Genomic DNA, 19,876 nt, shown 5'->3' with positions numbered 1-19,876 from the left:
AATGAAAAAAAATTTCCATGTTAAAAACAAAACAAATTTTCATGTTGTTCCCTTTATTAATTACAAATATAGCTAAAAATGGTAATTATACATTTTCAATTGTTAATTTATTATTGGGAATGGGATAAGTCCCAAACTTCCATTGGGAAATTTATTTGAGCCATAAACATCTCTCATGGCACTATTTACTCTGTCCCCCGATGAAAATATTGTGTGCTTTCTTAACTTTTGAGTTAATACAAGTCAAGAGAAGATAACATAGCTCTGCATTGACTTGCTCAGCTCAAATACAGAGAGTAAGAAAATGCAAATCTTCCAAAGGTTTATTTTAACTGTGGGAGGAATGTATATTTTTCACGGTGTGTGTGTGTGTGTGTGTGTGTGTGTGTGTGTGTGTGTGGTTAGCTTTGTAGAAATGGCTTGTTATGGCCCAAACAATGCATTGCATTGCATTTAAATGACTTCTAAAAAATGAAGCATTTCTTTTTATTAAAAAAAAATTAATGTTTATTTATTTTTGAGAGAGAGTGTGAGCGGGGGAGGGGCAGAGAGAGAGGGAGACACAGAATCCAAAGCAGGTTCCAGGCTCAGAGCTGACAGCACGGAACCGGACACAGGGCTCAAACCCACGAACCGTGAGATCATGACCTGAGCTGAAATCAAATGCTCAAGTGACTGAGCCATCCGGGCATTCCAAAAATGAAGCATTTCAATACTGAATGCAAGATGCATTTTATTTCTTCACACAAAGTCTTAAGAAAACAGAGAATGAGTTTTTTTTAAATGAGGTGCTAAGACTTTTAAAGCTCTCCACTTAAATCGAGCATGTTAATCTTGATCCACTACCATGATAGGCAATGTATCTAGTTTTCATAATAGCAGTATATTTTACAAAAAGGAAGACTTTTCAGAATGCAAAAAATGTTCAGGAGTAACAAATGCTACATAGAATTCTTGCTTGCTCCTGTTCCATGTCCTGGTGTGCTCTTTCTTGGAGAGGTAACTGTTGGCAATATGCATCCTTGTGTGATTTGTTTTTTGTGATAGACCTTCATTTTGATGCACCAGCTCTTGAATTTAAGGTTCTTTGACTAATTTCTAAAAAAAATAAAACGCCAATTCACTAATTCCATGAAGCACAAAATGCTGTGCATGGTATTCTGTATTCTATTTTCAGAACTGGTTTGTTTCAAATTTGTGCTCCAGTCTATTTCCATTAAAATCAACAAGAACATGTTGGACGTAAGAGAAGAGATTCCATAGACTACTGCTCAGCCTTCACAGATTTCTTTAAGCCAGCTTCAATGGAAATGGCCCTCTGCTGGGCACTAAGGATAAACTCCATTTAGCCAAACAGACTATCTATCTTCATGCAAATGAATCATTGAGAAAAGTAATGGCAAGGCATTTGAGTAAAGGACGAGGCATTTGAGTTGAAACCTGAAGATTAAGTGAGAGTTAACTAAATAAAGATGGAGAAAAGCTTTCTGAGCAGAGGGAAGCATATGTGCAGAATGGAAGAAACCTAGTGCATTCAAAGAAACTAAAAGAAAGTACAAGTGTTTCAACCTGCGCATTTCATACAATGGCTTTCGTCCACAGAACAGGTAAATGTCTAGTCCTTCTGCTCTCTAACCTATGCTGGGTATAGACCTATGAATCTGATCATCAGAGTTTTGGGGGAATTCTATCACTTTTCTTTCTAGAAAATGTAAGTTGTTACCAAATGACATTTGCATTAAATAAATCCTAAGGCAGAGTTTAATCTGTTTTACAAGTCAATGTGATGAGGTTTTGGGATGATGGTGGGGTTCATGGGGTCTGGAGCCAATGGCCAAGAAAGAATTCTTTAAGACGTCTTTGGTGTAAAAAGGCAATTTTATTAAAGCATGGGGACAAGAACCATGGGTTGCACTAGGGTTGTGACGGGTAACTCATTATACACCCTCAGGTTGGAAGGGGATCAGGGATAGAGCAAGTCTGTAAGATATTTTGGAAGGAAGCTTTCCAGGACCTTGAGGGGCTAGCTGTTAATAAGGAAACACCACTTATTACAGTTTAATAAAACCTCAGTCCTGAGACCCTTCAGATATATATTGAGGGACCATAAACTTGGAGTATGATTGCCAGCATACATCTTGGGCAGTTGAGATAAAGGAAGTAGACTTACAGGATCCTCGAGGTTGGGATAGTATTAAACCAAGGTTCTCTTTTGTCCCTAGCAAAGTGTCATCATCAAGGCAGCCAGCTAATAAAGGGAGGTCACTCTGCTGGTTTCGAGGACTTGCCAATGGGCTGTAGGCAGTAAGATAATTTTTCATTTGCCTGAGTTTCCCACATCACCATGGCAAGCAGTTAAACCCCTTTCCTTTGTTCTTGGATAGCCAGGAGTGTCCAAGGAATATCACACATATTCCTCCTACTTTTGCTTTCTACAAATGTTCAGGATGTTTACAGGCCAATTTCATATACAGTGGGTCACAACCAAAATAAAAACAAATAAAATGACAATTTTCCTTTCTAAAATACCTTTCTCTGCTCCACTCCACACCTGTCTTGCTTCAAATGGTTTGGCTTATAACTGAAGCTATCAGGCAGATTGATTTTCAAAATCAGGCTTGTGACCAGACAGTAATTGATAAAGTTTTGGGGGTGATAGTGGGGTTCATGGGGTCTGGAGCCAAAGGCCAAGAAAGAATTCTTGAGGACGTCTTTCGTGCAAAAAGGTGATTTTCTTAAAGCCTGAGGACAGGACCCAAGGGCAGGAAGAACTGCCCTGGGACCTGAAGAAAGACTAGTGGGGGAGGTAAAATCCAGGGGAAGTTTCCAATGAGGTTTTCATATGCTAAAGAAGATTCCCAAGATGCTGGAGGCCTGGCTATTGTCAAGCTAGGGTTGTTTTTCCCTCTAGGAAAGCATTAGCATTAAGACAGTAGGGAGCTCCTGGAGAAACATTTTGCTCTGCCTGCTTCAGTATTTGTCTATGGACTGCAGGTAATAAGGAAATTTAATTTTATCTGGCATTTCCTCCTGCCTTTGTTTCCCACATCAGTAATCAATACCAGGCAGATTATAGTCAGATGCAGAATATTAGCTGAAAACCAGCAAAGTCATAAAAAAACAACCCAGCAAAGTGGTGAAGAATGGAAACCAGAGAAGTCAGATAGGCTGAAAACAAATATCAGGTTTAATCTAAGACCACAGTAAATGCCATAGAAAGCTACTTCGCAGAAAACAGCTGCTGAGTTTTTAATCTTTTATGTTCAAAGAGATCTTAGTTAGTTTTACCCCCTAGGCATGATGTCTCATTCCAGACTAAATGAATTCCTTCTTCCCTTAGATTGGAATCAATTTTACCCCTCTAGCATAGTCTCTAAACTGGGTGGGTGGTGCCCTTCATGAAACCCCATATCCTCAGACAATCTCTGAGATAAATTAATCAGTCCTTCAGAAGATGGTCAGACATAGGCCTTATTATTTAAATGAACATTTCAAGGAAAATTTAAATTGTATAGAAAATTTCATTTGTTTAATAAGATAGACTCTTTTCCAAAGGATAAAAACCATATTGATGAGGTTTTTTTGGGTGATATTGGGGTTTGCAGGGTCTGGAGCTGACAGCCAAGAAAGAATTCTTAAAGACGTGCAAAAAAGTGCAAAAAAGTGGTTTTATTAAATCACGGGGACAGGACAGGAAGAGCTTCCCCGGGACCATGAGGAGACACTGTTATATACTATGGATTTGGGGGGAGGTAAAGTCCAGGAGAAGTTTCCAATGAGGTTTTCAGATGCTAAAGAAAGAGTCCAAGGATACTGGAGGCCTGGCTATTGTCAAGCTAAGGTTGTTTTTCCTTCTAGCAAAGCATTAGCATTAAAACAGTAGGGAATTCCTGGAGAAAAATTTTGCTTTGCCTGCTTCAATTATTTGTAAATGGGCTGCAGGTTATAAGGAAATTTAGTTCTATCTGCCATTTCTTTTTTCCTTTGTTTCCCACAGCACTATGGAGGGGTGATGTTGGGGCTCCAGGAAACAGAGTCTATAGATTTCTGGAGATTAGGCTATTGATAAGATTGTCTTTTTCTTGTGATTTACTAAGATACTTGTAAATAGAGGGAGACTCAGGTCCTGCAAGACTATGATCTATCAGTTAACCATTTGTTTTTCCCCTTTCTTTTGTTCCTGGGCAGCCAGGAGTGCCTAAGATATATCACACATATCCCACCTGGGGGGAGGAAGAGTGTTTGCATCCAGTCAGCTTGCCTTATCCTCCCTTATCCTTATGATACTCTCAATAGGCGCAGAAAAAGTATTTGACAAAATACAGCATCGTTTCTTGATAAAAACCGTCAAGAAAGTAGGGATAGAAGGAACCTAACTCAACATAATAAAGGCCATACATAAAAGACCCACAGCTATTTTCATCCTCAATGGGGGCAAATCTGAGAGCCTTCCTCTGAAGGTCAGGAACATGACAAGAATGTCCACTCTCACCACTGCTATTCAACATAGTACTGGGAGCCCTAGATTCAAAAATCAGACAAAAAGAAAAGGCATACAAATCAGCAAGGAAGAAGTCAAACTTCCACTCTTCGCAGATGACATGATACTCTACATGGAAAACCAGAAAGACTCCACCAAAAAAAACTGTTAGGAATGATACATGAATTCAGCAAAGTTGCAGGATATAAAATCAATGTGCAGATATTGGCTGCACCAATAATGAAGCAGCAGAAAGAGAAATCAAGGAATCGACCCCATTTACAATTGCACCAAAAAACCATAAGATACACAGGAATAAACCTAATAAAAGAGGTAAAAGATCTTATGCTGAAAACTGTAGAAAGCTTATGAAAAAAAAAAAGAAATGGAAAATAATCCCATGCTCATGAATTGGAAGAATAAGTATTGTTAAAATGTCTATACCACCCAAAGCAATCTACACATTCAGTGTGATCCCTATCAAAATTACATAGACATTTTTCACAGAGCTAGAACAAACATATACAATGGAATATTACTCGGCGATCAAAAAGAATGAAATCTTGCCATTTGCAACTACGTGGGTGGAATTACAGTATATTATACTAAGCGAAATAAGTCACTCAGGGAAAGAGAAATATCATATGATTTCACTCATATGTGGAATTTAAGAAACAAAACAGCTGAACATAGAGGAGGAGAGAAGGAAAAATAAAAGAAGAAAAAAACAGAGAGCAAACCTTAAGAGACTCTTAAATATAGAGAAAAACCTGAGAGTTGGAGGGGAGGTGATGGAGTGATGGGTTAAATGAGCATTAAGGAAGGCACTTGCTGGGATAAGCATTGGGTGTTGTATGTAAGTGATGAATCACTAAATTCTACTCTTTTTTTTTTTTTTTTTTTTTTATTAAATTTTTTTTTTTTTTCAACGTTTATTTATTTTTGGGACAGAGAGAGACAGAGCATGAACGGGGGAAGGGCAGAGAGAGAGGGAGACACAGAATCGGAAACAGGCTCCAGGCTCTGAGCCATCAGCCCAGAGCCCGACGCGGGGCTCGAACTCACGGACCGCGAGATCGTGACCTGGCTGAAGTCGGACGCTTAACCGACTGCGCCACCTAGGCGCCCCTAAATTCTACTCTTGAAGCCAATACTACACTATATGGTAACTAACGTTAATTAAAAAAAAAAAAAAGACTGTTTTCCTTCCTGCTGCATTATACAGTGATCATTAACCAAGCAACTTAAATCTGCCAAATAATTTTAATGAGTAAGTTAATTAACCCTTTAATTTTAGCTGCTACTAGATAATATTTGTGTCCAGTGTAAGATCCAATTACTTATGATTTCGTCATTAATACTTCTTTTCTTTTAGACAGGAGAGCTTTTTGTTCTATAATTGCTCTTTAATAAGAAGTCAATTTTTATTCAGGAAAGAGCAAATGCAAGTGGATTAAGGTCTTAATAAACAATATTGACCAGACTATAAGAAAACTATGAATATAATCTGGAATGATCATGGCAAGCACCAGTATTTCTGATTGTGGGATTACTTCTAAATCGTGATGAAATTCTCTCTGCTTAACATAATTTAATATCATGTAGACTAGAATGTGAATAATGGCTTTTGAGACTTATTCTAATTTCCTCCAATATTATAGAATCTAATTGTTCATTGTAGAATTTTTTTAATAATTGAAAAATTAAAATCATCCATGATATTATCATGTATCAATAATCCTTGTTCGCCATTTTGATGTAGATATTTTCAGTCTTCTTTTCTACTATGTCATTTTAGAGTATATAGCCTAAAAAAAAACTATCTAGAGTTTTTTTGTCTTAACCCTGTGTCTAACACATCTTCATGGCATTACACATTTTTCTGTTGCATCAAGTAAAACTGCTAGAATTAATTGCTCTGACATTCCATAGACTTGTTCAAAAGTCAAAACCAAATAGGCACTGGCAGGGTTCATGATGCACTACCCCCAAAATATGGCACCATGGTATACTTAATATCTTAAGCTAAAGGAGACTGAAAAACAGCCAAAGCAGGAAGGTCATTCTGACCTCCCCCAATCCCCCTTGCCCTTTCCTGAAACAGACATAAAACTCTCATGTGGAATGTATCCCTTCTGAACCAGGCAGAAATAAGACATTATTATCACCAGATATGGGGAATTTGGAAATGAGAATCTGTGCAAACAAACCTTGTTAAATTAATCCTTATTTTTCTAATTATTTCTTAAACATTTGCTACCTCTAGCCCAAACTCCTTTGTCCCAGTTCTTTACAAATATATTGTTTCCCTAAGCATAAAAGATATAATAGCTTCTTGCTCTTGTCACTTCTTTGGGTCTTCACTCTCCTGTGAAGGCTCCATGTATATGTAAAAATTCAATAGAATGTGTATGCTTTTTTTCTGCTAATATGTGTTTGTCAGTTTAATTTTCAGGCCAAACCAGGGGCCCTAAGAGGTTTGAGGAAAACTTTTTCCTCCACTATAGCACTGAGGTATCCTAGACATTTTAATTGATTATCACTGTGGGCCTGAGATTTTCCTTTACTTGAAAATTCTCCTATGATGTTTCTAGCCCTCACAGCTATTTTACCAATAGAATTCTATAGGGAATTATTGTATATAACTTTGAAAATGAGTGAAAACTGTAAAACTAATGGCAAAAATGTACTGTACTCTAGTTAGTAAATTTATTTCTTATAAAGATAAATAAAAAAATTATTTCTTATAAATATAAAGATCATGGTTCAGGTCATGATCTTGCTGTTCATGAGATCAAGTCCTGTGTCAAGCTCTGCACTGACAATATGGAGCCTGCTTGGGATTCTCCCTCTATCTCTCTCTCCCCTCTCACCTCTCTCTCACTGTATATGTGAACTAGAATTTAATAATTAAGTGTATTAATAGAGGAAGTCATGGTTCTCAATGTTAGAATGGAGGGTTACAGACAAGCAAGGGGAAAGGTTGAGTGATGCATGTGATAATGAGATAGAGCTGGAGACATCAAAATGAACCCCTGTTGAGTTTAACACAGATTCAGATGAATACATATAGAAATACTTATGGATATGCATACAAACTCGGGTTAATATACACATATATTTTTTGCTCTGACAGCTATGTGGGTCTGGAAACAATGGTACCTCAGTAGCAACAAGCCCATCTAGCAAGCAAATTGTTTTTTCTAATATTATCCTCCAATAAAATAAGCCAGGTCTCTTTAAAGCAGTGGCTAATTCTAGTGCTGGAGGGAGAAACACACAGGATGAGCATGGAGGGTTGTATAATATCTGAAAATAAGGAAGTACTTGAAAAACTACAGCGATGAGAGTATTTAAAAAGGACACAGAGGGGCACCTGGGTGGCTCAGTTGGTTAAGTACTGACTTTTGATTTTGGCTCAGGTCATGATCTTGCTGTTCATGGGATCAAGTCCCATGTCAAGCTCTGCAATGACAGCATGGAGCCTGCTTGGGATTCTCCCTCTCTCTATCTCTCTCTCTCTCTCTCACTTCTCTCTCTCTCTCTCTCTCTCTCTCTCTGTCTCTCAAAATAAATTTTAAAAAAAGGATACAAAAGCCAACTGAAAGAGCTCCTATTGGCCAAAGATGAAACAATTTGAACAACAAAATAAATAGAGTAGTAATGAATTATAACCCAGAATATAATATGAATATCTGAGTACATATTTATAAAAATAAATTATTAAAGAAAGAAAGAGGGGAGGGGAGTGAGGGGAGGAAAGAAAGAAAGAAAAGGAAGGAAGGAAGGAAGGAAGGAAGGAAGGAAGGAAGGAAGGAAGGGAGGAAGGAAGAAAAGATGAAAGAAAGAAAGAAAGAAAGAAAGAAAGAAAGAAGAGAGAAAGGAAGGAAGGAAGGAAGGAAGGAAGGAAGGAAGAAAGAAAGACTGAGAATAAACAAATCTCCCATGCCCAGAATTTCAAATAATTTTTGTAGATGTTCTGTTCTCACGTAGGTGGAATATAATTATTCACTTCTTAAGGGTAGCTGCACATAGTGACCCTTCCAAAGATTTCAGTATAAAAAGGCAGAAAAGAAATAGTACAAAAACCTGACAAGTACCACCTTAATTCATGTGGTCCAGGTTCACATCATTAGTGATGTCATGTTGATAATATTTACCCTTGATATGACATGATGAGAACGACACACTACCTCTGTAGTTGCCACATAAAAACTCATAACCCTACTGTAATCATGGGGAAAACATCAGACATATTCCAACTAAGGGACATTCTACATAATGCCTGACCTGTACTTCTCCAAACAGTCAAGGTCATCAAAGACAAAAATTTTCTTAGGAACTGTCACAGCCTGGAGGAGCTAACAGAGACATGATGGACATGATGACTATATGCAGCATGGTATCCTGAGTGGGATTCTAAATGGAAAAAAGGCATTAGGTGAAAACTAAAGAAATCTAAATAAAGCATGGACTTTAGCTCATAAATTGTGTAATTATCATTTCATTCATTGTTAAAAATATAACATAGCAATATCAAGATGTTAATAGTAAGGGATATTGGGTTTGTGGTGTACAGGATGTCTCTGTACCCCTTTGTAACTTCCTGTGGTCCTAAAACTATTGTTAAACAAAAAATTATATTGATAAATAGATAAAACTATGATCAGTTATGTTTCAATAAAGTGTTAAAAATACAGAATAAAATTCTAGAAGTCCTGGAAAATATTTAGCATTTACAATCCATTGAATATCCAGGAATCATATATATACATATGTATGACACTAGCTGTTCATAACAAAGTCTTTCAATTATTTTCCAAATCTCCACAGAGAATCACGAGTTTTTTCAAGATAACTAAATAAATAATGACATTTACACACCTCTAGTCATGCATATTCATAATTCTTTCTTCATTCTGACCTGTGAGAGTAAAATCTAAATGCAAATGTCATGCTTTTCTGATTAAAGCATGCATAGTTCAAGCTCTTCAGTTATCAGATAAGTGTATTCCATCTTCTGGGAAAGTGCTAAATATGTTGTTCCAAATTATCTTTAGACATTTAAAATGGTGACTCCAGGGATCACTTCATTAGTAAAGACTTTTCTAACGAATTCAAAGGGATATTTTTGCACAATGAGTAAATGGAAAATGCTTACTTGTCCTTTACCCAGGGAAAATAAACTGAGATACAGAGGTTGATATACAGTAATTCAATTTTCATCGAGTTTTTTACCTGTGTTGACAGGGTTGAAGAGGCCAAATTACTTGTCACATCACAATGATCCAGTTGGGATTTCATTTAATGAAGGGTGAAGCCCTCTTAAAGATTTCTGAGCAACTACAAAGTGACAGTGTGAAGGCTCAGAAATTATCCTTTTCATTTAATGGCACATTTTATGGCTCTCTAATGTAGTATGCCTGCTGGAAGTGTTTACCATAAGTCTATTCTGTTCACTACAAATTTCTGAAGGATTTTTAAAATTTTCTAAAATATTTAAATATTTAGAACAGGTCTTCAGTGAGTTGCAACTAAAATTTGAGCTGGGAAACCACCTATGAGCTGTTCTACATTCTTTGCAGCCAAAGTCAATTACCTAAACAAATATTTACCAACCACCTTGTAATAAAAATTCCTTTGCTGGGTAGGAAGTACGCATTACATAAACTATGAAATCAACAAAGAAGGTATACAGATGACAAATAAGCACATGAAAAAATGCTTCACTCTGTATGTCACCAGGGAAATGCAAATTAAATCAACAGGGAGATACCACTATACATCTATTAGAGTAGCCAAAATCCAGAACACTGACAACACCAAATGTTGACTACCATGTGGAGTAACAGGAACTTTCAGTCTTTGCTGGTGAGAATACAAAATGGCAAAACCAGTATGGAAGGTGGTTTGGCAGTTTCTTACCAAACTGAACATATTCTTACAATACAATTCAGCAAGAGTTGGAAACATGTCCACACAAAAACCCGCATGTGAATATTTATAGCAGCTTTATTCCCAATGCCCAAACCTAGAAGCCATGATGTCCTTCAAAAGATGAACAGATCAATAAGATGGTATTTAGGGATGGTAGAATATGATTCAGAAATGAGCTACCAAGCCATAAAAAGAGGAAATTTAAATGAATATAACTTAGTGGAAAAAAAGTAAAATCTGGTGAAAAGTCTACCTACTGTATGATCTCTCTATATGGCATTCTGGAAAAAACAAAAATTATAAAGACAGTAAAAAGTTCAGTGGATGCCAGGAGTTAGTGGGGAAAGAAGGATAGACAGGTGGAGCACAGAGGATTTTTAGGAGCAGTGAAACTACTCTGTATGATGTTATAAAACTGGATATATGACATCATACATTTGTCCAAACCCACGAAATGTACAACATCAAGAGTAAACCCTAATGTAAGCTATGGATTTTAGGTGATTATAATGTGTCATTGTAGGTCCTTCAATTATAACAAATGTACCACTCTGGTGGGAGAGGTTGATAATGGGGGAGGCTATTTCTGAGTGAGAGTGGGGAGCATGTGGGAAGTCTCTGTACCTTCTGCTCAACGTTGCTATAAACCTGAAACCGCTCTAACCGCTCTAACCATGTTTTATTTTTTATTTATTTTTATTTTTTTATGATTATTATTTATTTTTCAGAGAGAGAGAGAAAGAGAGCTCAAAAGGGGTAGGGACAGAGAGAGGGAGACACAGAATCCGAACAAGCCCCAGGCTCTGAGCTGTCAGCACAGAGCCCGACGCGGGGCTCAGACTCACAAACTGCGAGATCATGATGTGAGCCAAAGTCAATGCCTAACTGACTGAGCCACCCAGGCTTCCCTAAATTGTATTTTTTAAAAAGAAAGAAAAAAGCACAGAACATTAATTTTTGCTGTGGTTATTTGGGTTAAATGACTCATTGGCACAGACATGCCACAGACTAATGACACACTGTCTATGATATGGTTGAAAAAAGATTCCCACAGGCCTTCTTTCCTTCAGACCAGGGTCTGCAACCATTTTTGGTGCCAATCCTTTTAACTCTGAACTCTTTCTCAGAAGAATGTTTTTCAGGCACAAAGTTTAAAAAAGAAAAGCAATTATATTGATACAATCATCAAAATATTGTTAAAAAGAAATTTGTCACAGTAATATATATGCTATTTTATTAAGACATTAAATGATAATTCTTAGCAACAAACATAATAACTATTATATCCTTGAAGCAATCATGAACATAAATATTATTTCAATATATCTACAAAAACTATAATTTAATATGAGAGTGTATGGGATTTCTAGGGATAAAATAGCAGATACTTCAAATACTGTGTTGTTATGTTTCCCTACTTTCATAACTGAAGACAAAGATAGATTTCATTTATGCTGCACTTCTTGTATTTCCTCTGACAGAGCAAGCTTCTCACTGAGAAAACTTGTACTCATTGCTCATCTTTCCTCTAATGGTCTTTCTCCTTACATCTCTACTGATTCCTACTTGCCCTTCACATCTGAGCATCAGTTTGTCTTCCATGGAGAGGCTTTCCTTAAGCCCTAAAATCAAAGTGGCACATCAATTACTTCCCATACATGACCCTCCCCTAAATCCCCTGCCTCGCTCTCTTCTTATTCCTCAGTAGGTTTAGTCCTCTTTCACCTCAGTATCTCCAGCACTTAGAATGTTCCCTGGCACGTAGTAGTCACTCAATATTTGTTGAGTGAATGAATGGCTGATATCTTTCCACTTGTGCCCTACAATTCACAGCTGCTTCCTAAATGTATAATGTGATAATTCAAGAAGACTAAAGAGGAAAAAGGGAAAGAGGAAAAAAAATCACCATGTCGTTATCAAGCTCTCCAGTAGGAAACACCCATTTAGATATGTGTATTCCCGCTCTTTGTATTTTACTTCAGAGTTAAGTCCAAACAATTATATACTAAAAATGGCAACACTGTGAAATCCACATATATCTTTATGTGCATTTTCTCTCTTTAATTTGGCTTTTACTCAAGGGTTTAAAAATACATCAAGAAATATAAAAACATTCAAACTCCTTGAAACCATAATTCTCCTTTTATAAAATTAAAGAAGCAACAATATAGAAAAAACCTTTCTGTGTGTAGATGATCATGGCCTTATGATTGATACCAGAAAAAAAAGAGAAAATAAATCCAGATAATATAGGAATGTTTGAATATAAGGAATATATAGATAGCAGAATGTGAGGGAGAATAATAAATTATTTCTATAAAGGATTTTCAATGAATAATTTCCTTATGTTATACTCTTGAGTGGAAAAAGCACAAAAAATTGTATACATAGGAGAAAGGCATTATATACCTATCTATCTATCTTCTATTTTTTTCATGTATTCATTTATTAACCTAACAAAATAAGAAGCATATATAAATACAAAGAAATAGCACCAAAATTTTTAATGGTCTTTGGTTGGTAGAAATACAGTTGTTTTTATCTTCTATGGGCTCCTCTTTAGAATTTTTTGAATTTTTTGAGTCTATAGTATTTTATAATGTGAAAATAAACTTAAGTCAGAGGCAGTGCTAAGATGTTTATGGGTCACATCTTTTTCACTGCTCCATTATTAATGTCATCTGGCTCTGAAATGGTGTCGCCTGAAAGAGATAATGAAAGTCTTGAGTTTACATATTAATTTACACATCGAACCCTTTTGGATGGAGCCCCTGAGGAAGAATTCCAGCAGAGGGTGTCTCTGAATGGCCAAAAGATGACATGAAAGCAGCTGCTTCACCATGTGTGTTAAACTAAAATGCATACCCAGGAGATTCTAGGACAAATGGAATTCATGCTTCTATATCTCAAAGTTCCTAAACCATTTTTCTTATATCTATTTCCCTTACCCTTTAAGACTTCAGTTTCTGAAATTGTAGAAGTCTTCTTTTCTATCCCTTGGTCTATGCTTTTAGATAATAGAGAGAATTAAAACTTATCAGAAGTGAAATTGAGCAAATGCTAAAAGCCTGGACTCCACTTATTTCTGTATAACTGTGTCTTCTCTTGAGCCCATCTGCAATCTGATAGCCCATGAGTACTGAAATGTCTCTTTTGAAGATTTAAGATGTACTTAAACTGGGCTTATAATTACTGACTCCTGATAATTCCTAACTGAGAAATGGAAAAGATGTGAAACTTAAATCAATCCATCTGTAGAATTGTTCTCAGTCACTGACAAATTGGGTAAAAGTTTTACATACAAAAACTAAAAAGCTACAGTTTGGTTGTTTGATAGAACATATCACAAAATATCTTCCACTAATAGGAAAGAGAAATGAGCTTTAGTTGTGGAATCAGATCAATAGATCAGTACAATGAGATCAGTGCAGGCTTTGCCTCTAAATCACACGAGAATTTCTTTAATAAGAATTTTTAGAATTTTAGAATTTTAAGAATAAGGCACCTGGGTAGCTCAGTCAGTTGAGCATTGGACTTCGGCTGAGGTCGCAATCTCATGGTTTGTGGGTTCAAGCCACATGCTGAGCTTTGTGCTGACAGTACACAAAGAGATTTTCTCTTTCCCTCCCTCCCTTTTTCTATCCCTCGCTCTGCCTCTCCTTCTCTCTCAAAAATAAAGAAACAGTGGGGCGCCTGGGTAGCTCAGTTGGTTGAGCATCCGACTTCAGCTCAGGTCACGATCTCACGGTCCATGAGTTCGAGCCCTGAGTCCGGCTCTGGGCTGATGGCTCAGAGCCTGGAGCCTGCTTCCGATTCTGTGTCTCCCTCTCTCTCTGCCCCTCCCCCGTTCATGCTCTGTCTCTCTCTGTCTCAAAAATAAATAAATGTTAAAAAAATTTAAAAAAAAATAATGAAACAGTAAAAAAAGAATGTTGGGTTATACCAGGTCTACTGAATCGCCAGTGTTCAAAAGAATATTTGATTTTTAAACAGCCCACAGGTGCTTCTGATACTGTCCATACACAGACTAACACTTGAGAACTACTAAAGTAAATGATCTTTAACAATCAATAAATTCATTCATTCATTTATCCACTTATTAGTTCAATACTTACTGATAAACAAGTACGTGCAAGGCACTGGAAATTCATTGAGAAAAGGACAAGCAATGTCTCTGCTTTCCCATGCATCAAGTGTCTTACACTCTGCCCTAGGGTGTTCTTTGATGTGGAGGAGCCACACCAACCTGAGACAATGGGAGATAGCAGTTCATGAGTAAATGATCCAGTTCCTGCCCTTCAGGAAGAAAATTCTGGGAGGTATTTATATCCTTCTCAGGAACTTTTGGCAGAATTAAGACACTGTTGCCCACTATGGTAGTCTCTATAACACATCCTTATATTTACTTTTTCTTCTTCCCTGTCTCACTCTTTCTGATTTCCCACTTCAGCATAATGGGATCGTCTCCCAAATAAACTAAGCCCAAGAATTTATTTCAAGAGCTGCCTTGGGAGAATCCAAAGGAGTCCTTGAGCCAAGGCTGCCAGTCAAAGGAGCACCATATTTCCCAGGAATGGTCCTGCCTTACTTTTTCTTCCTGCCAGTCATTGACCAACAGCAGCTAGTGGGAAGTGTAGCGTTGGAACAAAAACTCACTGATGAATTTCAAACAAAGCATTTCAATCTATCTATCTATCCATCTATCTATCTATCATTTATTTATGTATCAATCTATCTATTGAAAGATATTTACTATAAGGAATTGTTTCACATGATTGTGGAGGCTGAGAAGTCCCAAGATCTTTAGTCAATGAGCTGAAGACCCAGGATAGTAAATGGTGTAGTTCTAGTCTGAATCCAAAGGCCTAGGAACCAGGAAAACTGATGTAAGTTTCATTTTGAAAGTCATAAGGCTCAAGATCCAGGAAGGACCAGTGTTTCAGTTTGAGTCCAAAGACAAAAAAAAAACAAAACAATATTACCGCTCAATCAGTTAAGCCTTCAAATGATTAGATGGGACCTCCTCACATTAGAAAGGGCAATTTGCTTTAGTCAGTCTACTGATTCAAATGTTAATCTCATCTAGAAACATCTTCACAGACATACCCAGAATAATATTTAACTAAATATTTGGGCAGTCAAGTTGATATAAAATAAACCATCACACATGTCTAGATTTAATTTGCCATTCTGCCCCTGTAGAATCTAAATGGATTCAGGATAGTTACTGTAGATTTTAGATTAGTGTAGGCTTACCTAAGTAGATCTGGTTTCACCCAGTGTACCAAATGTGGCATTATTGCTAAAGTATAAACATTTTTGAGAGAGAGAGAGAGAGAGAGAGAGAGAGAACACTTTGCTATGGGTGCTGTGTGCCAGAAGTTTATTTATCACCTGCCTCCTATAAACCCTTACTCTAACAGTGTGGGCATGATGATGCTTTGGTTGTCTGCGTATCAACTGAGACACTGTGCTCAATATTCTTTGGAATGTCTGAATATTCTTATTTCCCCAAGGTAAAACCACCTAAGTAAATAGCCATAGGTTCTTTTGGGGGGAAAACTGGGGAAATTTTCACAGTATATCCTTGCTATGGTGTTTTTATATTCCTTCCTCTTAGTAAACCAACCAGCTCTTCGGTCAGTAGGTTCTGGATTTGAAAACAGGCTTATGTCTGGGATCTGAACAAGAGATTATGACGTTTTACCACACTGAGTCTCCTGTCTTCCATTCCTACATCCTTTCAGTTGTTAATATTGACCTTTAAAAATAAAATACTTGCCTACTTTTCTGTAGGGACAACCGTATTCCATTAGTCATCTTCACAAGTCTGTGTGGGTTAAGCAAAACCCTCTGGATGTCTTTGTTGGCTATCACAGAAATTGTTTGACAGTTAAGTATCACCACTTGGCCTCTATTTCTTTGGGACCTCATCATCTTCATGGATATTAATGAGCTCAAGTCTATAAGTGCTTCCCCTACAATCAGCCCTGGCCTGCAGAGAGCTACTACTGAACTTAGTTATGCCAGTGATCCCCCTCATACCAGATCATTTCTGACATATTTGATAAATAGTGTGTTCTCTGAGCCCTTCCATGGCACACAATCCTTGGGGGACAGGGTATCTCAATTTACCTAATATACCTATTCCAGCTGCCCATTTTCCCCAATCTATTTTATTCCTTCCTCTACCATCTACCAGGGCAACTCAGGCATTCTACTTTGTTCAGCACTGGTCGAGTTTCTTTAGACTTCGAAGAACCATCTTAGCCGGGAGTTTGTCCTATTTCCAGAGGACTTTGCCAAAGTTTCAAGTGTTGTATTCTGAGAAAGTGTTCTCAAGACAAAGAATTATTGCTTCTCTAGTCTTATATTCTGCCATTTCCATCCAAATACATTCCCAGGGGTATTCTCCTGGCTCCTGTTAAGCAAGCAAAAACAACTGCCACAGTTAATATTGCCAGGGTTCAAATTCTAGTTCCATCAGTTTTGTGCCCTTGAGAGAGTTACTTAATTTTCCTATGACTCAGTTTCCTCATATGTAAAATGAGGATGATATATTAGTTCCTGTCTCTGAGAGTAATAATGAGTATTAAATGAAATAATATATGAAGTGTCTAGCACCATACCTGCATACAATAAATACTCAAGAAATATTAGATGCTTGCGGTGTAATTGCCTTTATATAAAAGCTGGGCTTGCCTACCCTATCTATTTGGCTACCGTACATGAGGTACTGTGATATGATAGTTTAACCACCGATTGAAATACTGGACTACAAAATAAGCTACTAATAGCCCTACTCTAACTCTGTGGTGGTTTTAAAAAATAAAAGCTGATATTTGTAATTTGCAGCAACTTTTCAAAGTGACACTGTTCTAGTGGTGTCTTTTATCTTCCAACCCTTTGTAGCCAACTTTCATTGTGGGGGAACATGATGATTTTAGAAGCGTCTGTCAGCTTTCCTCAGGAGTTAGGTATTTTCACTTGATGCTAAGGCTGCGAATCATGAACTGTCTGTCTCTTTTAGCTCATGATGAGCTGACCTTTTCCATGCAACAGAGCCTTCCGGTTGCGTGTCTTTGAAGATTAGACTGAGAACTTGGGCAAGATAGTTCTATCAGGAAAAAGGTACAGATTGCATGTGAAATGACAGCCCAAGAGCAGAGAATGTCAGGAAAAAAAGTTATGTACCCTCTCTACATATCCAAAAGGGGGCATATCCATAACTAGGATTTCACTAAGTATTTTGAATTATACTGCAAGGGAGATAGGCATGGGAGACACACAAAAGTGTACCCAAGCATACCTTAATGCCACTGCAAATAGGACTTTGTTATTTCTAGATGCAATGGCACTAGCTAAACTGAACTCAGATGGAGTCACTAGGCAAAAGGGTGGTAAGGACAGTGAGGCTTCTGGGAGACTACTAGGGCAGGCTAGCAATGGAAATACTAACAAGATGAACTGTGGGTGTTTCCAGAATTGTTTTTGAGGGCATATGATCACGTTGGCTATATTAGGCCTCTAACAGTTCTACACTCAACAGATAACAGTTCATTCAGCATACATTTGAGGGCCTACAACACACACTTTTGTTAAGAGTATCTGATGACATTCACACGGTTTTGGATCTCAACTATTTCCCAGGAATGCGACTTCTCTGTGATTGGGTTCCTTCACCTATGCAAACTTAATTATCCTTCACAGAATTGTTGCGAAGACTGAATGACCTAATATATGTAAATTGTACCTAGCATATGATACACTTTCAATAAATGCAGTAATTAATTTCATTATGATTGCTCCTTTGGTACAAAGCTCTGAATAAAACTTGGTTCATACCAATTGGGGGTTTGTAAACTGTCAAAACTGATAACTAACAGTGCAACCAGTGCTCTGGTATAATAGAGCACTTTAGAACTCTCTTAGCCGGGGTAAGCAGATGGCTTAATGGATCTGCTTTATGAGCAAGAATGAATGTGAGAAGGAAAAAAAGTAAAGATAACATTTTGAGAAACAAAGGAAGTTGAATGTTTTGTGTGTGTGTGTGTGTGTGTGTGTGTGTGTGTGTGTAAAAGAAGAAAACTATTGTTAAAGAACATCCACACAAAGCTGTCAGAAATTGGAAGGCCTTTCCTTTAAAGGGGTCTACACAGAGACAGCACTTTGCGCATATAGTATCATGCACAATCTATGTTTTTTATCAGCATTATAAAAGGTAGTTTTTATCTTTTACTAATTATCAACTGTGGGGGAAAAATTCTTCTCCAAATTGTAGCTGTAATTTAGGAACTGAGAAATGGCTGTAGAGAAACTTTGCACTGACCCTTAAAGACGTACCGAGGAAGCCAAAAAACTAAGAAGCATCTCATAACTCAATCTGGCACGGTCCGTGGCTTTTAATGGCACTTTGCAAAAAGAAGCGTAATGTTTTTTCCTGCGCTGGGCTCTCTGCCAAGCAGCTGAGAACATTTGTATATTTATGTGTGCACCTAAATCAAGATGCCTTTCTCAGGAGCTGGAAGGTGCCACCAGGTCCTTGGGATCTTGCAAGTTGATCCTTTGTCCCAGACCTCATGGTGGTCCAGATTATATGCAGCAAGCCTGGAAGTATCCTGGGGACCAACTCTGTCAGTCTTGAAAGGCAGGTCAAGTCAGTGTTTATTAAGGGACTGAAAATACGTATTTCTGCCGGATCCCACTCTCTGCTCTCCTCACCCGTTTCCCTATCTTTGGAGAAGACAGAAAGCTATTTTTAAATTGCATCTTATGATGGAAGACACTCTGGCAGGCCTTACTGTTCCCTTCAGTTGTGCCTTTTTGATGAGAATACTGTCAACACTTGTGACCGAAGAGTTAAATTTGTTTCTCCAGTAAAACGGGGAGCAAATTAGATATTTTTTTCTAACTCGTTTATTGAATTTCGATTTATTTATCATTCAATGGGACACATTCACTTCATATTTTATTTGGTCACCTAGGGTTTTCTCCTTCTCTATTACCAGTTAGAGGGAAAAGCTCAGTGTCGTCCTCATAACGTCTTTCCAGTTAGGCAAGAAGGTATGAAAGGGTGTCCTGTTCATTCAATTTTTCTCTTCTTTTCTTCCTGGCTTATCCTTTCAGTGCTCCAATTAGAAAAATATTTTTAAACAACCTTTAGTTGTCAAACTCATGCTTTCATTAATGCATCTGCTCAATCAACAAATATTTACTGAATACATATTTTTTTTTAAATAAGACAGGATGACCATACAAGCCACCCTTGATTTCTGTGTGTGTATATTACATGTGTGCTTATGCTGGTGCCCAGAAAGCAAGTGTATATGATAAAGCAAACCACCATATTCTTCAGCTGTTTCTATAAACCACTCCAGCAAAGTCATTTATCACTTATTCGACAAGTTTTCTTGAAAATCTATGATGTTCTGTACACTATTTAGGCACTGGGGTTGCAGT

The sequence above is a fragment of the Leopardus geoffroyi genome, chromosome A1 (assembly GCF_018350155.1).
Source record: "Leopardus geoffroyi isolate Oge1 chromosome A1, O.geoffroyi_Oge1_pat1.0, whole genome shotgun sequence".
Classification (NCBI taxonomy): Eukaryota; Metazoa; Chordata; class Mammalia; order Carnivora; family Felidae; genus Leopardus; species Leopardus geoffroyi.
Note: the sequence above shows the minus strand (reverse complement) of the source record.